Here is a 23544-nt window from a genome sequence, read left to right on the forward strand (position 1 = left end):
TTTTAGGCTAAGAGGCATCCAGTCCTATTAAGTGCAGTCTAGACAATGTAGGCTGGCATTCAAGGCCCCACTAAATCTGATTTAAAACTATTTTTATAGTTTTTTTCCTCTTTTGTTTTTGTGTATGTAATTGATACTTCTACCAAATTGAATTACTGAATTTTCTAAAACCTATAGTGTGTTACCTCAGTTCCCTGTCTTTGTTTATATCAGAGTTTCTCAACCTTGGCACTGTTGACATTTTGGGCTGGATAATTCTTTTTTGTGGGGCTGTCCTGTGCATTGTAGGATTTTTAGCAGCATCTCTGGCCTCTATCCACTAGATGCCAGTAGCACCTCCTCCCAGGTGTAACAACCAAATACACTTCCAGACATTGTCAAATGTGCCTGGGGGTAAAGGGACAAAATTACCACTGGTTGAGAACCACTGCATATAACCATGCTGGCATAGTGAAAGGATGCAAACTTTGGCATCAAATGTGCATGAGTTGAACTCTAGCTTTCTGTGGTGAACATTTGAATTTTGGGGGCACTCCGTGCCCATTCCCTGTTTCTAACAGTAACTCATTTTCCTTTGGGGGAACAATCTTTTTTGTCCCACTGTATGTAGACTTGATGAGACTCTGAGTCTCAGAAACCATGTCTTGCCCACCCTTCTCCAAAGTGGAACTGAGCTCAGTCCATCCCATACTTTCTCCCAGCACTATTACCATCTTGAGCAGAGTAATAGCAAGAATGGGAAAAAACTTTGGCGTGAATTGACTGCTAGATGGGATGGTTGTATCTGTATTTATCCAATACTCTATGCTTGCATCTATCCTAACACCTGTCCCTTTTCTGATTTGGGTTTCTAGATTCCCATTCTCTCTGTATCCCAATATCTCTCCAATTAATGACCTTTTTGGCTAAATATGCCAGGGTTGTTTTCTGTTGCCTACCTGCAAAGATACCTCTATTTACTAGCTTTGTATCTTTGTATTTTAAACTGGTCTCTTCACATCTCAAACCTATGTTCCCCTTCTGCAGATTGAAAATTAAAGCTATTTACCTTTCAAATGCAAAAGATGCTCTCTCCATAATCTCTTTAAAGTCTACCTATCCTTCATTAGTCTAGGTTCTGTGCTAAATCCTGGAGATGAACAAGACAAAACCTATGTTTTTGTGAGACTCACTTTCTTCCTGTGACAAAAGTAACAGCAGGACTCAGACAACAAAACAAAGCAAAAAAAAAAAAAAAAGCAAAAAACACAGTACCAGCAGGTCAAACAGCATTGGCTGAAATCGGCCTTTATCCTCAGCATGGCTCCAAATCACTTCATTTTGCGCTTACTCCTTGCTAATGGTCTCCCCCCTCCTTTTCAGCACAGAATGCAGTGTTGGGAGGGGAGAGAAGGTTCCTATCAAGGAGCTTTATACATTCATTATTCTGTGCCCCAGCCTGGCCAAAGCTGCTGAAGTGTCTGAGATTCTGCAGTACTGCTCTGTTAGCAGCAGGAGCAAATAAAAGAATTCAGTGTCAGCATTTTCTGTTTCTCATCTGACAAACAAGGTCAGGTACTTCTTTGAACAACCCAGTTCCAATAGCTGTGAAACATAAAGAGACAAGGAGGGAAAGGTTTTCCAGAAAGGCTGGTGGTTAGGCACAAGGTGGGTTTAAGTTTTCAGCTTTTGTTGTGGGAGAGGAAAGTTCCCCTCATCCCAGGCATCCCTTTTTCAGAATGGGGGAAAAGAATCCAGGGTGAAAGGCTCTTTTGTACTTCTTTGCTTCTTGCACTGAAATGCCAGGTGCAGAACTTGGTTCCCAGGGAAATCAGAATGTCATTGCCATCAAGGTTTATGGCCATTAGTCCTGATTCTTACTGTTTGTCAATGCCACTAAAAACTCTGAGCATTGAAGCAGATGGAAGAGAAAGTTGTACAAGCAGTTGGAAGAAACGGGTGCTCTGGAGATCAAGGCTGAAGTGAGGAGTTTTGAGAGCTGAGGTTCAGGCTGCCAGGATTGTACCTCTCCCCCAGCAATCCTCTGCCAAGTGAGCCCTTTACATGCAAGGCAATTTATGTCCCCACAACCTCTCTGCGCACCCTCTGTTTTCAACTCCCCAGGGGTAAATTTTTCAGCCTCTTTCTTTATAGCAAATTACACCATTGATGTCATCCTGGCGAATGAAACAAGAGAATAGTATTTATCAGAGAAAGTCTGGTGAGTTAAGTCCAAGGCCACAGGAAAAAACTAGCCCTGCTGGGCTGCCCCTCCTTTGGTAAGTAACTAAGCACTACATATTCTGTTTTCTGTGGATTGGTGTTTTTTCTAAAAGTTTGAGGGGGTGGTTGTTGTTGTTTGTTTGTTTTTGACACAAAGTCTTTGCTCTGTCACCCAGGCTGGAGTGTAGCGGTGCAATCTCAGCTCACTTCAACCTCTGCCTCCCAGGTTCGAGTGATTCTCCTGCCTCAGCCTTTCAAGTAGTTGGGACTACAGGCGTGTACCACTATGCCTGGCTTATTTTTGTATTTTTAGTAGAGACAGGGTTTCATCATGTTGGCCAGCCTGGTCTCAAACTCCTGACTTCAAGTGATCCACCTGCCTCGGCTTCCCAAAGTGCTGGGATTACAGGCATAAACCACTGCACCCACCCTCTTTGTAAAATGTTTAATGAAACATTGAAAGCTGTTTCTGGGCAGAGAAAAGTGTGACATCAGTACAGACCCCAGATTTTCTGTTGGATATCTTTACCTGGATGGCCCACAATATCCTCAAAACTAACCTGTCTTCAGACAATCTCATAACCTTCATCCACAAACTTATCTTCCTCCTGTTCCCCCTCTCTTAGTGAGTGGCACCGTCATCCACATAATTGCCTATCCAGACACCTGGGAGTCATCTTAACTGCTCCCTCTCCCACACATCCTGGCTGTCCTAACATTCCGTAGGTAGACAAAGCCTGCATCCTCTCAAAACTGTCATCTGCTATTTATCCCCACTGCTGCTCTCTTATTCCAGGACAGTATTGTCTTGGGAGTGCCAGTAAGGAGAAAGACAGTCAGCCCCAAATAATATAAGTAAACTCAAAGTCACTTTCCATAATACCTCATCCCCAATCCTAGTCCCCTCCCAAAGGTGAGTACTAACTATTGCTAGGAGTTTGATGTGTAAGCCTTCTGTTTCTATGCCTTTTCAGCTGTATCCCTGTACATACAAAAATATATGACTGGTTCACATAAATGTTCTACATAAAATATCCTGCACTTAAAAATTTTACCCAGCAACTATCTTGAAGGTATTTCCATGTAGGTATAAATAAATCTTTTAAAATCTGTCTAGTATTCCAGGGTGGAGGACATCTGTCCCTTTGCCAGAACCTTGATTTTCCCTTGGGAAATCACCTCCTATACTATTTGTTCATGTGGCTGAGCACCTTACTTGTTCCCTTCAGGAGTGGGACTATGATCCACATCAGGCCAATCCATGCCACAGAATGGTCTAGGCATTGGATGAGTGCCCCAATCTGAGCCAATGAAGGTCATTGCTGAGGCATTTTGCTGGTTGCTAGGCTGCAGGCATCCCAGGCTTCCTGCTGCCCTTATGTCTACAAACTGTGGTCTGGAACATTCCAGGAACCACTTTTATCACTTGCAGCAATCTTCTTCAGTGAGTTCCCCAGGACTTGATTTCATCTTACAATCTGATTCCATGTGTCTCCCATATTTTAAGGATTCTTTATAATTTCTGGCTTACAGAGAACAAACATTATTTTTTGTTTTCCTGGTCTGTTTTAGATTTCCGAAAATAACTCTGTCACTTCTGTTATATGGTATCATTACTTGTAATTATCTATTTACTTATCTGTCTCTGGACTGGACTCTTTACAGACAGGCAATAACTAATTATCTGCCTGGCATTTGGTAGTCACTCATAAATGGTTTATTGCATTACTAACTAAATAAAAAAGTTGACCTTGCATTCACCTCTTCTGGATAGTTCAAGAGACTCTAATGCTTTTTAAAGTACAGTTTTTATACTAGCTTACAGTCGATGATTGTTCAGAAAATATTTACTCCCCCTAACAGAATTATGTGAAAGAAATACATTTCTTCTTCCTTGATGTTAACCTTGGACATGGGACACTCCTGGGCCAGTGGTATGTTAGTGGACAAGATGTGAGTGAAGACTCAGCATGTGCATGAGGGTCAGACTTGCCATCTCACGCAACTGCTTTTCTCAGTGAGAAGAACTTTCCTCAGAAAAATGCTGGTTCAGGGAGATGAGAGACACGTGGAACAGATTTGGACCCAAACAATAGCTGAAAGCCAAGTTCAGGCTAGATAAACTGAACTAAAGTTTATCTCCATGTGGACGAGTGAGAAGAAGATGCTTATTTTCTGCCACTGAGATTTAGGGGGTGAGGGGGACGTCATGACACAATATTACTACGGCAATACCAGCTGAAGCACACCTACATCAGAATCACCTAGAGTGCTTGTTGTGAATGTGGTTTCTGAGCCCCAATCTAGGTCTAGTAAGTGATCATCTCTGGAGTGTTTTTAGAAATGTATATTTTAGCAAGACCCTCAGAAAACTTTTATGCTCACTGCTGGGCTACAGACAATATTTATCAGCATGCTATTTTCAGTGACAAGGAAAGAGCAGTAGGTTAGCACCCAGAGAGCTGCTACATTTACCTACATGAAACTTCTGAGAGATGTAGCACTGTAAAAAGGACAGGAAACAAGGTTTTCTTACCAAATCATTTAATTAAAGGAGAGAAATTGAGAAACATAAAGGCACCTTGAGGTCATTTATAAACACAATGTTGCTCAAAAAGCTGTTCTTTCATACAGGTACATAGTTGACATCATTTACTTAAATTTGAAAAAATTAAAACTAATCAGTCTGAGAACATCAATGGCAACACAATATTCATTAATTGAACATGGCAACATAACATTCATTAATTGAACATGTATTTAGTAAGGGCTTACTAAATACTAGGAATTCTGGAGAACACTAAAAATATCAAATATGCATAAGATAGTGTTTGTCTAGTCTGTTTTCCTTTGCTATAACAGAATACCACAGACTGGGCAATTTATAAATGATGGAAGTTTATTTGGCTCATGGTTCTGGAGACTGGGAAGTCCAAGAACATGGCACTGTCATCTGATGAGTCATCTCATGGCCAAACAGTAAAAGGGCAAATGAGTGCAAGAGACAGAGAAAAATTTGTGGTCAAACTTATTTTTTTATCACAAGCACAATCCTATGAAAACTAACCCACTCCCATGATAGCAATATTAATCCATTCAAAAGGGCAGAGCCCTAGTGACCTAATAACCTCTTAAAGGCACCACCTACCAATACTGTTATATTGGCAGTTAAATTTTAGCATGAGTTCTGGAGGGGACATTCAAGCCATAGACATATTTTTACCCAAAGAATTTCCAGTCTACCTAGTCATGATCCCTCTGTGTGCAGGTGTGGGTGTTTGGGAGTTCCAAAGAAAATAGGTTATGCCATTCTTGCCTTCTAAATGTTGCATGGAATGTCTTTATCACCTTTCTGATCATTTTTTCTCTTTGGAACCCACCTTGACTCTTGTCTCATGGGGGAATTATTTAAAGTAGATGGCAAGACAAAATTATTTCTCCCTTTAGCTCTGAATTCACCTAAGCACTCTTCTCCCAGAATGCCTCCTAGGTGTACTGCATCCTGCCAGGAAATTTCACCACTCAGCTCCCATGTAGGAGGCCAGGGCTCCTGAACTCAGGCTCTACAGTTTCATTCTGGGTACAAGCATTGCTAATGAACAAGAAACATTGCAGTGTAGCACTATTATAATCACCCTTTCAGTTCATAGGACTTATGTCTTGAGAAAGCATTTTCAGTAGCAGATGAAATAAGAAGATTGAAATTCATAAGGAGTCTTACTCTCTGATTAATATGTTGTAGAAACAAATATTGATTTCTTGTTTGTTCATCTGAAGTTTACCTGCTAACCTCAGAAGATAGTTTACTGAAGTAACCTTTGGTCACTGACAATAGAGAACACCTAATGTACTTACTTTTTTTTCTAATAATATAACATCATGTACCTAGTGATAGAGGCAGGAAGATTATTCTCTGCCTCCTCCCACTTCAATTGCCAGCATATCCTAATTCTTCTTAGACACAGGACAAGAGCTCAGGACCCACCAAACCTGGGTACAAAGAAGGCTGTAACAGTGGTGGGGCTGAGCCAGCCTCAGAGCCATAGGCCAAAGCAGGGCAACAGGGTTGACAGAGCTGTTAACATGCCGCCATCCACCTGGGCAGGGTTGTCACCAGCCAGGGGTCTCCAGCTGGCAGAATGACCAAGAAGAATCCTGCGTCACTAGCAAATTGCCCTGTGATGTATTTCACATTACTCATCCAAACCAAGGCTTTGTCCTGTGGGACTCAACTTCTAAAAAAAAAATCTAGATTCATATCATAAGGATGTCATCCTTATATAAAATTATAGAAGAGCCCTTGCTTTCTGAGCTGTCAGAGACAGTACTTCCTAACATACAAATTGCCTTCTAGCAAGATTTGAAGGAGACATTCTTTTCCCAACCACACATGTTTTGCTATGACATTTTACAAAAATAAATCCCTCAATAATAACCAGAGATTGTATTGTTTTGTATTTTATTTATAGTACAGTAATACTACTAGAGTTATCTCTCTTTTGAATATTATCATTAATCTCATTTTTTTCAAGTCATGTTGAAATAATCAATGCAGTTAAACATTCCCAGGTAGACTCCAGTAGGGTTTGATTTTTTAATGTAATTTAAATTCGGTTACAAAGTGTTTCACTGAAATGCCACTTACTGGTTTGTGGCTTAAAAAGTTCCTTCTTGGTGACAGCTTAGAAGCTAACTTCACTGAAAACAACAGATTGTACTGGTTTCCTTTAGATATTTACAATACTTCATCAAACCAGAGAATCTAATTGCTGCGAAGGGCACTCTAGAGATTACTCAATCCAGCCCCATTATTTTGCAAATGAGGAGAATGAGGTTTACAAGAGAGAAATGGCAGCTGAACTACAGTTACGCAAGTAGTTAAGAGGCAGAAGTGAGACCAGCAACCACTTTCCTGACTCCTGATCCATTCACAATTTTATTTATAAATACTCTTACAACACTTTCATTGCTTCCAGTGTGAGTCAATTTTTTATAGTGGATAATCTGGAGAATATAAACTTAAAATACTCGTGTTATTCTTTTATTGTTTCTCCCTTTGAAGTACTAATACATTTAAGACCTCTTCCTTCATGACCCCAATTTTTCCCCCTTAGTAGTGATTATTTAAAATGGAACCACTAATGACTTAGAAAAACTTGCATGGATCTCTGCATTGTTCGCCTTATCCAGACAAAGCTTCCATTCAAATAAAAGTAATGTTGTGGGGGTGGTCTGAGAGAGACCTGGAACACTAATCTCAGTGTTTGAACACGCTATTGAGTACATAATATCCAGCCATGATCCAAAATCCTCTCTGCCTAAGCCACTATAAAATAGTTGCACATAATTTACTCAAGTGAAATTCTTTGAACAGTTGTTAGGGCAGGAAACTTAACACTCCAGAATAGTGACAACAGCGGTGGTGGTATAACAGCTGGGGGTCACAGGCTTACCATGATGCAGGTCCAGCTCTCAAGTTACCATCTGATCTGGGTCCAGCAGCAAAGGCCTAGAACAATAAACACCCGATTCATTGTGAAACTGGGAAACATCCTTCCCCCAATCTAGATAGTATTAATAGAACCAAATGACTCCTGAGGTCTTCCTGTTTGCTAGATTCTTTTGGTCTGAATATCTTTCCCATGCCAGTGGAGAATCAAGAGCAAGAGCACTACTGATAAGCAAGGCATTGGATTGCACACAGCAAGTGGATATGGAAAGTGGGGAAGAGGTTGGTAGAGGACAGAGAAAGGAGGTAGGGTAAGTGTGGGGTCCTGGTGCTAAAGCCAGTCCCATTTTACCCCTGTCCTGATGACATCAGGCTTCTAATGTAGCCATTCAGGACTTCTGGTTGCAGCTTCAACGTGTAAAGGAACCCTACTCACAGGTTATCTTGACATGAGGCAGAGCAGGAAATTGAAGGGGGAGAGGGGATTCTTATTGTGCCTTTTGGCACCAGGGCTGACGAGTCAGAGGTAGAGGTAGTAATTCTGTGGGAGAGGCTTAAGATAATTGTTATGTGTTTTCACATGTCTTTTACAAATTTTCAGTTCAGGCTTGTGAAAAGTTGGGTTGGCCCTTACATTTACTGTGGCCTTGAATTCCATAGTCTTGGTCAGTTACATCTCACTGGAAAATTAGTTCAATGTCTTTTTCTTCTGTCATAACACAGATTTTCTTAGGCACAGTGTATTCATTCACTTATTTATTTATTTTAACAAATAATTATTGCTATGTACTGGCACATCCTGGGTGCTGGGGATGTGGTGGTGATTATAGCTGCCTTTGTAAAGTTTACAATCCCATGGGGGAAGTGTACAATTAAACAAGTCATGACAATGAAGTGCATTAAGTGTTATGATAAGCAAAGCAAAGGAATGAAAAGCTGAAACACCAATCTTGTCTATTTATTCACTTTGTAAATTGGGAATGATTAACAAAAACCTACTTTGTGGGGCTAGCATGAGAACCAGCTGAAATCATGTGGTTAAAATGCTTTGCAAAGTGTAGTGACTCTTAGATGTACCTCCTAGTCAAATGCCTTATCTAAATAATTTACATGTTGCAGAGAAAGACTTAGAAGAACACCCCTCTTATTTTGAGAGCCCAGACTGATTCCGCAGATACCAGAGGCCACCCAGGGACCAACCATCAAGAGCTGAACAAAGACGCTATACTGTGAATATACATGTTACTCCCCATGAAAGCCCTGCCCCACTAGGTATCTGTGTTCCAGAGCAGACCATAAGGCCACAGGCAGGAGACAGCCAAGTGCAAGGGACAAAAAGGGCAATGCCCTACAGGTCTCAGCTCACCAGGAACCTGCCAGGCTCACTTGCACTCTCCTGGCTTCCTACCTTGCCTTACTCAGCACTTCTCACAGTTGTAATCACTTATTTGGGTAGTCATTTTCATCAGTCTCTCTCTCCCCTAGTAGATAGCATGCTCCACTAGGACAGGGCCCAGGGCTATTTGCTCACCACCGTACACTCCAGCCCCAGCCCAGGACTGTCAAATAATGCTGCTCAACTGATACTGCCTGAATGAATGACAAAACGCATGCTACTTACTTTGACTTATACCATTTGGGAAGTACAATTTTCTCTCTGAGCAATAGTTTCCACTTGACCTCTCTCAATAATGAAATTCCTACAAATCTATTCCTGGGAGACAGGACAAGCAGGCTGAGGCAGTCACCCGGAAATGAAAGCTCAGGTTGAAAGGTGTCAGGGTAGTCACCTGGGGTCCCTTTCAAGTGCCTAGAGCAGAAGCTTCTAGAATCTTGCAGCCCACCTCAGGCCAGGAAACATTCTCAGAAATGAGGGAGACACAGCCTTTTAAAAAGTAGGCAGCGTGGGGAGGCAGCTGGACTCAACTCCCTGAGATAGTGAGGTCCTTTCTCTCAGGGCATCTTGCCAAAATCTCTGTTATGTCCTGCAAGGAAATAAAAAATACTATCTCTTGACTTCTGGTGTCTGTTTTTATGCCCTGGTGTGGGAAGTAGTTTGTTTTGTTTTATTTTCTTGGGACAGGGTCTCGCTCTGTGGCCCAGGCTGGAGTGCTATAGCACAATCTCAGCTCACTGCAGCCTCCACCTCCTGAGCTCAAGCAATCCTCCCATCTCAGCCTCCTGAGTAGCTGGGACTACAGGCGCAAGCTACCATACCTGGCTAATTTTTAAATTTTTTGTAGAGACAAGATCTCACTATATTGCCCAGGCTAGTCTCGAACTCCTGGGCTCAAGCAATCTTCCTGCCTTGGCCTCCCAAAGTGTTGGAATGACAGGCATGTTGAGCCACCACACCTGGCCTGTGGACAGCAGTTTTAATGGGAAGGGAGAAAATGGGAATATGTTTCAAGTATGTGTGTTTTTATCCTGCTGTCTACTGACTTCAACAGAGGCTGTAGATTTTGAAATCTAAACACAAGAAGCCTCTGTCAAGAGGCAATGACCTAACATTTTGGGTATCACTCCATGTCCACATGAAGAATATCCTTGGCAAAGAGCAGTTGTAGCATAGTAATGGTAAAAATAACCATTCTCCTAATTTTCAACTAAATATAACTCCTAATGTCTAAAGCACTATAAGCTAGTCAGATTTTTTTGACCTTCAAAAATATCACTTTGAAAAGCAATATTACCTGTAACATACAAAGTCAGTATTAACTATGACATAAGATATTCCGGACTGCTCTACAATTACTTGTTTTATCACTATCTTAGAATTCTGAGTGTTCCAATCTTTCCCATTGTGGAGTGAAGGGAGAATAAAAGAAATGGGATTTACTTCATGCATTTTTCTCTGTAACAAAGTATACATTGTGTATGTGGTAAAAAAAATAATGCCAAAATAGTCTTCAATCTAGAGACAGAGCCAGGCCTGGTGGCTCACGCCTGTTATCCTAGCACTTTGGGAGGCCAAGGTGGATGGATTCCTTAAGCCCAGGACTTCGAAACCAGCCAAGGCAACATGGCAAAACTTCTTCTCTTAAAAAAAAAAAAAAAAAAAGTTGGGCATGGTGGCATTCACCTGCAGCCCCAGCTACTCAGGAATCTGGGGTGGGAGAATCAGCTGAGCCCAGAAAGGTCGAGCCCGGGAAGGTGATGGCATTCTAGCCTGGGCAGCAGAGTGAGACCCTGTCTCAAAAAATAAAATAAAAATATAAAATGAGACTCAGAGAATGAGTCTAGTAAGCAATGAAGAATATTGCAGCCTTTTGGTTCAGGTAAACCTTCCAGGGGTACACAGAAGGATGGAGGGAAATTTAGGTTAGACAACTGGTTCCCAGATGTTTTTGCCAAGCTGAGGCATGAGAGTGGACTTGTTGACAAATGAACCCTTCGGTAGACAATTACCCAAGGAAAAACTGTTACCGATGAGGAAATGACAGTGGCTTAGGAGCTACAGTGTAGAGAAACGGACACTGGGCCAGAAGAAATAGGTTAAAATTTGAACAAGTAGGGGAAGGAGAAGAGAGTTTAAAGGCCAAAATCATGCCCATTATGGTTCCTTGTCAAACTTTTTCTAATGAAACACTAAGATGACTATCTTGTCTGCAAGTTTTATTCACTCAAGAATATCAGAATCAACTTCACTTTCCCCTAAGAGAGGCAATTCATCAAATCTCTGTCCTACACATCTTAACCAGGAGGCAGACTAGGTCAGGCCCCTATTATGCTATTTTAAGCCCCGTGACTGTTTCCTTCATAGCACTAAATAGGGGTTATAATTTGAAATTTATGTATGAGGCTATTTGATGAAGGTCACCCACCCCTCCCCCTCCCCCGTAAACTACAGGTTAAGTGTCTCCTATCTGTAATGCTTAGGACCAGAAGAGTTTCAGATTTCAGGTATTTTTGGATTTTGGAACATTTCCATACATATAATGAGATACCTTGGAGATGGGACCCAAGTCTAAAGAAAATTCATTTATGTTTCACATGCACCTTATACACATAACCTGAAGGTAATTTTATACAATATTTTAAGTAATTTTGTACATGACTCAAAGTTTTGACTGTGTTTTGAGTATGACCCACCACACGAGGTCAGATGTGACATTTTCTACTTGTGGCTCATGTTGGTACTTTAAAACTTTCAGATTTTGGAGCATTTTGGATTTTGGATTTTCATATTAGGATGTTCAACCTGTAAAAGTTTCCCAGAGGCAAAAGTGTGTCTTCTTTTTTTGTAAGCCCTTAGTTTCCAGTGTCTAGCACAAGGCTCAACACATTGCCTGGCATGTAAGAGACACTCATTTAGTAATCAAATGAATAAATGTAGTTTCACTATCCTTCCCTTTTTTCTCTTATTTTCATCTTCCTTCCCTAGTCAATATTTTCTGGTTTTCCTCTACTTTATTTTATTTCATTTCATTTTCAGATCAAAATTATAATTCATCTCAACTCTTCTGCGCAATGGGTTCTTTTTGTCAATAGCCCTGCATAACACTAGGAGTAGCCTCCTAGGCCTCCAAATTTCTTGTGTCTCTAACCCATAAAACAAAGATTGGGAACCTTAGAGATTGTTAAACTAACAATCTCCTGGAAAAGTCAGAGTATAGTGCTGTGATTAAAAGTATAGACACCAGAGCAGGATTTGAACTGTACTTAGATAACTTACTAATTGTGTGCTCTTACACGAGTTACTTAACCTCTCCAAGTTTTAGTTTCCTCAACTATAAAATGAGGATAATAATAAAATCAACCATCTCAGCCAGATAGAGTGGCTCCCACCTGTAATCCCAATACTTTAGGAGGCCAAGGCCAGAGGATGGCTTAAGGCCAGAAGTTTGAGACCAGCCTGGGCAACACAGCCAAACCCTGTCTCTACAAAAAATAAAATAAGATAAAAATTAGCCAGGCGTGGTGGTGTACACCTGTAGTCCTAACTACTGGGGGCGCTGAGACAGGAAGATTGCTTGAGGCCAGGAGTTTAAGACCAGCCTGGGTAACATAGCAAGACCCCCGTCTCTACAAAAAAAAAAAAATAGAATAAAATAAAATTATTTTGGCATGGTAGTGCACATTTGTAGTCTCAGCTACTCAGGAGGCTGATGCAGGCGGGCCACTTGAGCCCATGAGTTCAAGGCTGCAGTGAACTATGTATGACCCTGCCACTGTACTTGCCTGGGCAACAGAGTGAGACCCTGTCTCCAAAGACAAGAAAAGAAAGGAAAGTAAGAGGAAGCACTTCGAAGACTTATTATAATGATAAAATAATTTCTATAAGTGAAGCACTTCATACAGTCTGTTACATGGAAAACATTATAAAGTATCAGCTATTATTATCTCAGTGACCACAAATCCCGAATGTGTATTCTGTTACACATTCTTGCAACTGGTCCACAATTTATACCCCCAAAATGGGCAAATGGACTCAACTTTAGACCCCTGTCCTCTGCTGTCTCTGCTCATTGGCAGTCTCCTTCCCCGGCTATCCATGCTACCAGAGTGTCTGTTCTGGATTAGGTGACGGGGAAGAAGTGGAGGGCAGCATAGTAGAAGGGAGAACAACTCAGTCAAAATCAGAGCTCAATGACCAATTGTTATTCCAGGGCAGAAATTTCTTCTTGGCCTCCAGGCTATTATGGCCTAAGGCATTCCCTTGAATCTCCAGGGAGGCAATCTGTGTCTACAAAACACAGCATTCTTCTTAGAACTCTACTCTGTTAAGCTGCCTCTCCCAAAACTAGCAGGAGCTGAATGTGATTGAATGCTGTGTCACTAGGAAAAAGGAATGCTCTATAACCTTTCTTCAAGCATTTAAATCTTTCTCTCCAAATAGGACAGATGAGATTTCTGCAACATGCAGCTCACAACAGAACTGATGGAGTCTATGTAGCGAGAAGACGTCAGAAGCTGCCCAAAGCAGCTCTGAGGCTGGGGTCACTGCACCCACCAGCTGCTGCCTGGAAGAGAAACGGGAAAGGGTGGATGCACTATTTTGCATTTTTTCTCCAGACAACCAAAGAAATCAATACGATAGGCAGAGTTCCCTGCCTGGGGAAAACAGCTCTTTGCAACCCAACTTATAGGATTGGGAATGTGGGGGAGGGTGGAGGAGTCATCCTCAACACACTTCTGTCTGTGCAAGATGTGGAGAAAAGTAGGAAAGAAGCAGAACTCCAGCACATCTTCAAATGGATGGCCCCTGAAACTGAAGAGACAGTACACAAAACCACACTACAACTTTCTGGGCGAGGGTCTGTGGCTGCAAAGATGGAAACTGATTTGTCGAGGACCCTAGGAGGTGAACTGAAACCAGAATGCAGAAATGCTGGGAGATGGTGAATGAGGCTGGAGGTCGCCTATATACGTAATTGTACAGGGCTGAGAAAGCCCACTGGGATGTTGTACTTTTTTGCCTTTTAGGCCACATTCAGAGGCTGCTGCAGACAGGGCTATGCCCAGAAAGCAAGAATGAAACGAGCTGGGGCAACCTGAAGCTGTGTGCTTAGGCTCACAAACCTGAGAGCAGGGAAGTTTTCCAGATCATTCTTTTACATGCTGTATGGAATCAAACAAAATTACAGTACCTCCTTTTTCATGACTGAGCCCCTCGGTGAGAACTCGATATTTCCTTACAGTCAACTCAAAATTTCCCAGTTTGTGGGAAATGAGTAATGGGGTTGAGGACATGCTACCCCCAAAAATGGCACCTTGGCATTTGAGAAAAAGCAGAAGCAGTAAAGTCTCTCCAACCTTCTACCCCTTTTCTCCTGTAGCTGATCATAAAACCCAGGGGAGATTTCCTGACCTTACCCTGAAGCAGGTCCTAAGATCCTCACTTTAGAGATGCCCTCGCTATGTCCAGAGGAAAGGAGCATCCTTATCTCCGAACACAACATCACAGAGAAGAATCTGAACTAACAGGCCTTGCTAAGTTTGCTTTGGTTTTTACCATCAGATCACACTGTTTTGCCCAATCATATTTCTCCACAACTGTCCACTCTTCATTAAACCTGAGATACACACACACACACACACACACACACACACATATATATTTAACTGCTCGGGTTTTCATTTGCCTATGAAGACTCATGTCACATAAAACCTACACTAACGAAATGTGTCAAATTTTCTCTGCTAATCTGTCTTATGTAACAGGGACTTCAGCCACACACCTAGGGAGGGGGAGATAAAGATGTTTTCCTCCCCTGCATGGTGAAGAGGAGAGGGTTTGCTATCACTCTCCTCCCTACCACACTTCTCTATTGGAGGCCTGAGTTCAAACACTTACAAAGTCATCACCTTTGAAATTCGTTTGAATTTAATTTCTTACTGATTTAAATTTTTTGAAAGTTTCCATTTAGGTAAATCTTTTTCACTGGTGGCATATCTAGTGAAGGTTGCAGGGGGATCTAACTGAGAACATTTTCTTAATGATTGTACCACTTCAGAAGAAAGAGAATATACTTAAAACACTAAAAAATTAAATATTTGATTTGTTTTTCCAATGCTGCAAAACAATTAGGACTGCAAAGGGGAAAAAAAAAATATTGGGGAGGACCCTTTCCTCTTTATTTAAAAGGAAAAATAAAGTCAATTTCCTAAAGAAACAGAAGCTTACATTTTTATGGGACCCCAGGGTGCTACTAATACTACCCTAACACTATTGTTATATTCCAACACAACTTACACCAATACTTGACACTACTGTTAATATAATAGTCAAAATTACTATTATTTTTATTCAAATATTTTGAGCCGCACATATTTATTTCAGCATCCATGTGTGTTTAGGGCTTCTAGATCTTCTAGGCCAACACTCTCTCAAGCACAGACTTGAATCCAGACAGTCTGGCTCCAGGAACCAAGCTCTTAATAAATGTACTGTACTGTCTCTCTGTGTCTTCCATGAACAATTAAATCTGAAAAGTCAGGTAACCCTTTACAACTAGAGAAACTGAGACCAGAGGCATTTGTCCCTGTGACTGCACAGCAGGTAGTGGCTGAGTGGAACTGGAAACCAAGTCTCCCAATTCCCAGGCCTTACTCATTCCACTATCCCTTGGTGACCTGCCAATGCTTTCAGAATGTTACCTCTTTGAATTCCTGGGACGTTCTGAACACTTAGACATGAATGGAGAGTCTACATTGAGCAGCAGTTTAGGAGACTCAGAGACCTGGGGCAATGAATACATTTATTTCTCAGGGTCTTTCTAACACTCAGATTCTGTATTAGTAGATACTGTAGTTAAAGTAGATGTTACCACAGAACATATTTAATATGAAAATTTACTTTTCAGTTGCAAGTTTAGAGATAAATTATACCAAATTTTGTTCAATGTTACCATTCATTTTTGGCTATTACTACAAAGAAAAATGTATCAAGTCATGAGCTGAAAATTTAAAGAAAGCATATCAGATTTAATCCTACCTAGCTACTCACTTACCATACAGAAAGTGGCACAGAACCAAAGTCTTACCTGGCTTGGGAACTGCACAGCTGCACTCTATATCTGAAACCATCGTCCAAAGTGCTAGGCAGCTCTTGAGAGCTGTGAGCAAAACTATTTTCAAGCACCTCATTAGTTTAAATAGTTCAAGAATCTCCCTCAGATCTCAACACACTCATCCTCCCTGCCCCACTTGATAACAAATGCCTGAGATTAAAAGCCAGAAGGCTCCTTAGAACTATCTGGCCCAGCTTTTTTTTTTTTTTTTTTTTTTTTCCTTGAGACGGAGTTTCACTCTTGTTGCCCAAGGAGTGCAGGGGCACAATCTTGGTTCACTGCAACCTCTGCCTCCTGGGTTCAAACGAGTCTCCTGCTTCACCCTCCTGAGTGGCTGGGATTACAGGCATGAGCCACTGTGCCTGGCCTAGCCCAGCCTTTCACCATCAAAAGGCCTCATATTGCCTAGTGCTTTACAGTCTTCCAATCGGTTTGCCACTTGTAAGTTCCTTTGATTCTCATGACCACTCTATGAGAACAGGTACTGGGTCTTCACAATTTTCCTATCCCCTTCGCCTAGACAGGGTCTGACCCACAGTGAAAGCTCCACGAACACTTGTCAAATCCTCCCCTGTTCATACGGTGCCCTGAAACTTCTCCCACTATTGTCCCAGTTATGGCCCAGAAAACCTGAGCTCTCTCAACAGCTAGGCAGGCTTGATGGAGAACAAGGCCCCCTGCCTGTGCTGCCAAAAGATAGGCTTGAGACAGGTTTCTGGGCTACATATACAGGCGTATAGCTTTTTCTCTTTCATTCATTAGTTGTGGACCTACTATTTGCCAGATACAATGTCAGGCACTGGATGTTCAGAGAGGAACAAAAGAGGGAGTTACAGACTCATGTGGATGACAGACATAACATGTAACACAAAAATATATCATCACAAATCCTGGCATATGTCCTGAAGGTACTGTGATGGAGACCATCAGTGGAAATATAATTTAGATTGGCAGAACAGGGAAGGTATCTCTGAGGAAATGCTATTTAAACTGAGCTCTAAAGGATGGGAGGACTCCAGCTACTCACAGAGTTGGGATGAAGAGAAGTCCATGGAGGCCAAGAGAACAGCATGTAAGCAGCCACCAACACGAGAAAGAGCTTGGAGTAGTCTCTCATAGCAGCCCCTCAGCCTGCATGTTTTCAGCCACAGCTGTGATGAATAGCTCCCTGAAAGCCCAAACTCACCTCCAGCTGACAGCCACCCACCTCAAGCTTCTGAGCTTCTTTCTACTTTCTCTGATAGTGCCACAGGGCAGCTTGTGCTAATGCTCCCCCAAACAACCCTCAATTGTCAGGGACAGGAGCTGGTAGACAGTGTCCCAGTCTCCTGTCCTTTAGGTTCACAACTCTGGAAGGCATTCTGTATACCTTTTGGGAGATCTCAGCAGAATAGAGCCTTATTGCCCAAAACAGCAATCTCAAAATAATGCACTTGGTTTTGTCTTTTCCTTTTCTTTCCACTCTTCTCATGCCCTCACTCCTTCCAGATCACCCCTACCTTGCCCCTAAACCATTTTCAGGGAACTCAATCAAGAATGTGCACGTTAGAGAAACTGAAAAAAAAAAGATCTGAAAAGGGGTGGGCAAGGAAGAAAGTAAAGCAAGATGGGTTTGAACTTGTAGGAATGGGCAGACAATGCAGACTTGCAGGCCATAATGAGAATGTTATGCTACATGCTTCTTGGTGAAGCCTGGGTAGACATGCAAAGCAGGAGTCCACACCACAGAAGATGAAGGCTTATACTGTGATATTAACAGAGGTGATGAAAAGAAATGGGCAGATTGGGATGTATTTTAAAAGCACAATGGGGCCGGGCGCAGTAACTCACGCTTGTATTCCTAGAACTTTAGGAAGCCGAGGCGGGTAGATCACCTGAGGTCAGGAGTTCAAGACCAGCCTGACCAACATGGTGAAACCCCGTCTCTACTAAAAATACAAAAATTAGCTGTGTATGGTAGCAGGTGCCTGCAATCCCGGCTACTTGGGAGCAGAGGCAGGAGAATTGTTTGAACCTGGAGGGTGGAGGTTGCAGTGAGCCGAGATCATGCCACTTCACTCCAGCCTGGGCAACAGAGCAAAACTCCGTCTCAAAAAACAAACAAAGGAAAAAAAGTAGAATGGTCTCTACTTGCTAATGAATTGGGTGAAGCAACGGAAGGGATCACGGATGATCTTGCTTGAGCAACTGGGTGGATGGTGATAACATTTAACTGGGGATAAAAGAGACAAGATTAAGCAGAAAAATGAAAAGTGTAATTTTATACTCATAAAATCTGAAATATCTGTGTGACATCCAAACAGAAACATCAAGTACACATTTAGATACATGAGTCAGGAACTCTAGGGAGTGGCCAGAACTGTAGATATGGGGGTCTTCTGGATATATATATATAATGTTTAAACTGGGAGACTGGATGAGCTTACCTGCAGAGATTGGATAGCTAGAGAAGAGAAGAGGCCCTGCGATGGAACTCCAATATTTGGAAGTTAGGTAGAGGACAAAGAGGCAGCAAATGAAATTTAAAAAGAGCCACTAGGCCAGGCGTGGTGGCTTATGCCTGTAATTCCAGCACTTTGGGAGGCTAAGGCAGGAAGATCACTTGAACCCAGGAGTTTGATACTAGCCTGGGCAACATAGGGAGACCCTGTCTCTATTAAAAAAAAAAGCTTAAAAAATTAGCCAGGAGTGGTAGTGCACAACTGTAGTCCCAGGTATTCAAGAGGCTGAGGTGAGGAGGCTGAGGTGGGAGGATCACTTGAGCCTGGGAGGTCAGGGCTGCAGTGAGTCATGATTGTGCCACTGCACTCCAGCCTGGGTGACTAAGTGGTGAGACCTTGTCTTAAAAAAAAAAGAAAGTCACTAGAACAGGAAGCTTATGGTATCACACAATCAAGAGAGGAGAAAAATTTAAGGAGGGGGCAACTGTTTTAAATGATGCTCAGAAGTGGAATAATTTGAGGACGTAGAACCATCATCATCTCTCGTATCTTTCATCAGCATTAAATCCTAAACGTCACATACCCTCAGGCCAGACACCCCAAGTACAACAAAGCTATTCCTAAAGACAAGCCGATGACTTGAAGCAGTAACTAAATATATGGTTGGCATAGGAGATATTTTACTCAGAGATCCATAGGTCTGTGTTCCTCCATCTGCCCGGGTCTCTCTCCTCTTATTTCTCTAATAAGTGTATATTCCTTTTCTATTCCACTATACGTCTGGCTGTGCTCTAAGTCTTTGAGCTCTTCTAGCCCCAGTGAAGCAGATAAGGGGAAGTATATATTATTACTTCCCCAGGTCCAAGCCATGATTTAAGAATCTTACCACCATAGGCCTATCATTCCTGGCTATCCAGGTCTCAGATTTATGCAGTTACTCAATTTCTAAACTCTTTCTTGCTTGACTGTCTCTCTTTTACTCACTGCATTCTCCTTCCATGTGCCTTTGGGCTTCCCTTGTTTCGCTATTGAGCCCATGGGAGTGCCTTAGCACAGTAACTTGGATTTAAAGTTGCCACACAGTGATTCATCAGGGATACCCAGACTGGTCCCAGGAAAATTCGCTGAGGTATATGCAATCTTTCTTCACCAAAGTTAAAAACAGGTGGCCCCTGCAAGCCTGCCGAGTGCCCTAATGCCACAGAAAGTTAGCTTTCTAGGAATACTCCATTTCTTTCATCAATTATATGGCTTAGATTAGCCAGTGATAGCTAATACTATAAGACTATAACTGAGTGGTAGGAAAAAAATGTTTATTTCATTGCTATCCCTTAAAAAAAAAAATACAATGATATAGAGAACTTGAAAGGCTCCACAGCTTGAAGCCAGATTTTTCAGGATAAGCAGACATTCTCTCCATCTCCTAAACCACCCCAAATACCTGCAACTAAACTAAAATACCCTGAGTCATGTCATTTTATGTCATTTTATGAAACTCTGTTCAAAAGTTTCCAGTGAGTTTCTGGTTTATTTCATTTAGTCTTACTCCTATCAAAGTCGTCTATAAGCCAGCCTACCATACTACTATTCATAGGATAATACAAGCTTTCCACCAATACAGCCCTTTCTCCTCACAAACATGGAACTTGGCTTTGCCTCACCCCACCTGTTCTGTGGTGCTTCCCCAGAATTCTTCTTCCCACCTGCCCTGTGGTGCTTACCCAGAATACCTCTCCCCACCTGCCCTGCGGTGCTTACCCAGAATACCTCTCCCCACCTGCCCTGTGGTACTTACCCAGAATACCTCTCCCCACCTGCCCTGCGGTGCTTACCCAGAATACCTCTCCCCACCTGCCCTGTGGTGCTTACCCAGAATACCTCTTCCCACCTGCCCTGTGCTGCTTATCCAGAATGCCTCCCCCCACCTCCCCTGTGGTGCTTGCCTAGAATGCCTCTCCCCTCCTGCCTTGTGGCACTTACCCAGAATGCCCTCCTCATGCAAGCCATACCCCATTCAGGGAAGCCTGCCTGGCATCATGCTCCAGGCTTCATGTTTTTCTTTAAAATCCCAAAGCCCTTGGTACGAACCCATAGTTTAGCCGTTGACTTTTTTTTTCTTTTGAGATGGAATCTCACTCTGCCGCCCAGGCTGAAGTGCAGTGGCACAATCTCGGCTCACTGCAGCCTCGGCCTCCTGGGTTCAAGCAATTCTTCTGCCTCAGCTTCCCAAGTAGCTGGGATTACGTGTGCCTGCCACCACACCTTTGTATTTTTAGTAGAGACAGGGTTTTACCATGTCGGCTGGGCTGGTCTCAAACTCCTGACTTCAGGCGATCCACCTGCCTCGACTTCCCGAAGGGCTGGGATTACAGGCATGAGCCACCAAGCCTGGCCACTGACTTTGTCTTGATTTTTAATTCCACTCTGCGTAGTCTGAATTCTCCATCCAAATTATAGTTTTGTTCTAGTCTCATGGCTTGCCACCGACCTAGGTCAAGCTCTTACTAGAAATGGAACTGTTTTAACAGAACTTCACCTGTCTAACAGAGTCCCTTTTCTACTTAGAAACCCTTTAAAACCTCTCAGGTTGAAGTTTATTCTCTTAATTAGCACATACAATTTCTTATGCTTTAGGCTCACTGACCTTTCTGGCTTCGTCTCCTATCCTTTGTCCTCCACCCACCACTACACACAGCTGTGACCTGCCACATGGAGCTGCTGTTCCCTGAACCTCTCATGCTAGTTCTTACCTTTCAAGTGTCATTACCTAGAATGCACTTCTGTACTTTAGTTACCTAACCAATCTCTATTCATTTTCCAGACTTAGCTAGAGTAAAAACCTCCTCCAGGAAGTCTTCCCTGATTTGGATACCCCTAGTCTGTGCCTCCAAAGCATTCTACTCCTACTACTCCTAACACTTCTTGGCCTATTGATAAGCACTGACTACTTAGGGAGCAGGGGATGTGTCTTTTTTGTATTGTGTTGCTATTTTGTATTAGAACAGTTATCTTATGTCTTACCTACCCAGAAGCCAGTAACGGCTCATCATGGCTAACAAAATCCAACCTCTTCAATTTAGAATTCAAAATCCTTGGCAATCTGTTCTCTATTCTGTGAACAACCCAGTTCTACTTGCTGTTTTGTAAGAGTGTTTCCTTTGCTTTCCAATCCCTAGTTATTGATGCAAACCAGAACTCTACCCAGGATGATGTCCCTTTGGTCCCCCTTCCCATGTTCTCCTATACATGTCCAACCCATTCCCAAAGCCTCAGCTCAAATCCCATCTCCTCTGTAAAAATATACCCAGACTTCCCTTCTGCCTGAGTCATAATTAATCTCTTCCCCTTCTCTTCTTTTATGACATCTTGACATCTAATTATAGTATTCACTGCTGTTTGCTTTATACTTTTTTTGGGAGGGTGGTCCCTAGTAGATTATGGGCTCTTAGATGATGTCTCCCACAGTGCATATGACATTGTTCAAACTCAGTAATTGTACTAAACTGAGACCCTTTCATTAGAAGAAGTGCTGAGCTCCAAATCAGCTTCTATTCTAGGCTTGGCTGCTTATAACCTTGGGCAGGTCCCTTAACTTCTGTTGGCTTCCCTTGCCTCATCTCTAAAATAAGATTAATCATATTAAGGATGCTTGAAAAAAATTAATTATTTATTATTTTCAAAGTGTCTTGGGATCTTTAGAGATTGGCATTTCTATTTTTGTGGTATCTTTCTTGCTAGAGCTTGCAGTTTTCTTAAAAAGAAACATTCAAAGGAAAGGCATGGTTTATTCAAAGAACTTTTTTTTTTCAGAATCTGAAATAATTACATCCTATATTTCAGACAAGGTCATCTTTTACCTTTTATAGCAAATGGCGGAGTCTAGAAGAAACCTGCTTTTCCTACCAGTGACTTTAAAGTGATTGCAGTATTCATGTTGAATTACAAAAAGATGAGTAAGTATTCTATCATGCAAAGAACAGGGATTTCCCTGAGGGAAGAAATAAATGAAGAAAATGTTTGAAGCATACCTAAATACAAATGACCTTTAAAGAAATGTGTTTCCTATTTATCTGTCCTGGTCAAGGCTAGTCGCAGAAATACTTACTTGAGTGATTAATTCATTTTAAGACACACAAAGCATATCCAAACTCAAGGACAAAGAGACCGAAGTCACTGGCAATAATAACTCATATTTCATATACATTGACTCGCTCAATCCTCACAATACTCCCATGAGATACTGAGGGCAGGTATTATTAAACCTGTTTTATGGTTGAGGAAATTGCAGTCCAGTGTGGTTATGCAACTTGCCCAAGGCCACTCTGTATGTAGTGAAGTCAGGACTCAAATCGATCCTTTGAATCAAATCCAGGGCTCCTCCTACTCGTATCACTACCTCTTGGCCCTGGTGCCCTGAGTCTCGTAGACAGGAGGGCAAAGAGAATCAGGTACCTCAGAAAACTTCCTATGAAACTTCAAGTTCCTCCTCCCAGTGAGGTCCTTGAACCCCTCTGCAGAGGAATCCTTGATCTCCCTTTATCCTAATGCTTGGGCTCTCTCAGTGTTTAGGTGAGCTTTATTTATCTGCCCCCCTTCAGCTCAGCCAGAGTGCCCTTCTCCTCACAGGCTTCCATCAACTGCCTGCTGCATGGCAGTAACTTAAATGCATCAGGCAGGAAGACACACTCAGTGCAGGGATGGTGGCGTCTCAGGGGATCTCCAGTCTGCATTCACAGCAGTTTACCCTGCAGTTCTCTGAAGAGAGAACTCAAAACCCAGAGACTGCGGCTCCTACAGTCAGAGGAGTGGCTCTTTAAAAATTGTTGCTGGTCTGTACACAAACCTCCTGACTTTGGTCCCCTGTATCCAAATCCCTGCACTCTCTCCTGTGTTCCCACAACACCTGTATGTAGCTTGCACCATTCCTCACCTTGGGCCT

At 42.3% G+C, this 23544-nt stretch overlaps 1 long non-coding RNA gene across 1 annotated transcript in view; it reads right to left on the reverse strand.

The window, feature by feature from the left end:
- LOC103885327 overlaps positions 1 to 23544 on the reverse strand; it is a 98904-nt gene that overhangs the window by 38832 nt on the left and 36528 nt on the right. Inside the window, exon 2 of the long non-coding RNA XR_001903631.3 lies at positions 7656 to 7711. This is a non-coding gene — a long non-coding RNA (uncharacterized LOC103885327). The remainder of the gene's footprint in view (positions 1 to 7655; positions 7712 to 23544) is intronic.

The sequence above is a fragment of the Papio anubis genome, chromosome 5 (assembly GCF_008728515.1).
Source record: "Papio anubis isolate 15944 chromosome 5, Panubis1.0, whole genome shotgun sequence".
Taxonomy (NCBI): Eukaryota; Metazoa; Chordata; class Mammalia; order Primates; family Cercopithecidae; genus Papio; species Papio anubis.